Source organism: Rhea americana, unplaced genomic scaffold (genome assembly GCF_003343005.1).
Source record: "Rhea americana isolate MKP2758 unplaced genomic scaffold, rheAme1 scaffold_591, whole genome shotgun sequence".
Taxonomy (NCBI): domain Eukaryota; kingdom Metazoa; phylum Chordata; class Aves; order Rheiformes; family Rheidae; genus Rhea; species Rhea americana.
This window is the reverse complement of record NW_028186747.1, coordinates 65,746-66,078: the sequence shown is the minus strand read 5'-3', so window position 1 is coordinate 66,078 and position 333 is coordinate 65,746. Positions and strand designations below refer to the sequence as shown.

At 70.5% G+C, this 333-nt stretch overlaps 1 protein-coding gene across 1 annotated transcript in view; it reads left to right on the top strand.

Annotated features, from left to right (window-relative positions):
- The window catches only part of SERTAD1 (SERTA domain containing 1), a 5,811-nt gene that overhangs the window by 1,340 nt on the left and 4,138 nt on the right, over window positions 1-333 (top strand). The gene's annotated exons all lie outside the window — the stretch shown is intronic.

Here is a 333-nt window from a genome sequence, read left to right as displayed (position 1 = left end):
TCGGCCCGGCCGGTGTGCACCAGGACGATGCGCCATGCATCGGCCCACAGACGGGGCTCAGATCCTGCCTCCTGCTCCTGGGGGGCCGAGACCCCYGGCTGCAGCCCTGGATGCTGGGGAGGGGCTGCAGACTGCTGCTCCGTGCAGTGCTGGGCTGCTCCGTGCAGTGCCAGGCTCTGCTGCTGGGCTGCGCCGTGTGGTGCTGGACTGCTGCACGTGGTGCTGGGCTCCGTGCAGTGCCGGGCTGCTCCGTGCAGTGCCGGACTGCTGCACATGGTGCTGGGCTCCATGCAGTGCCGGGCTGCTCCATGCAGTGCCGGACTGCTGCACGTG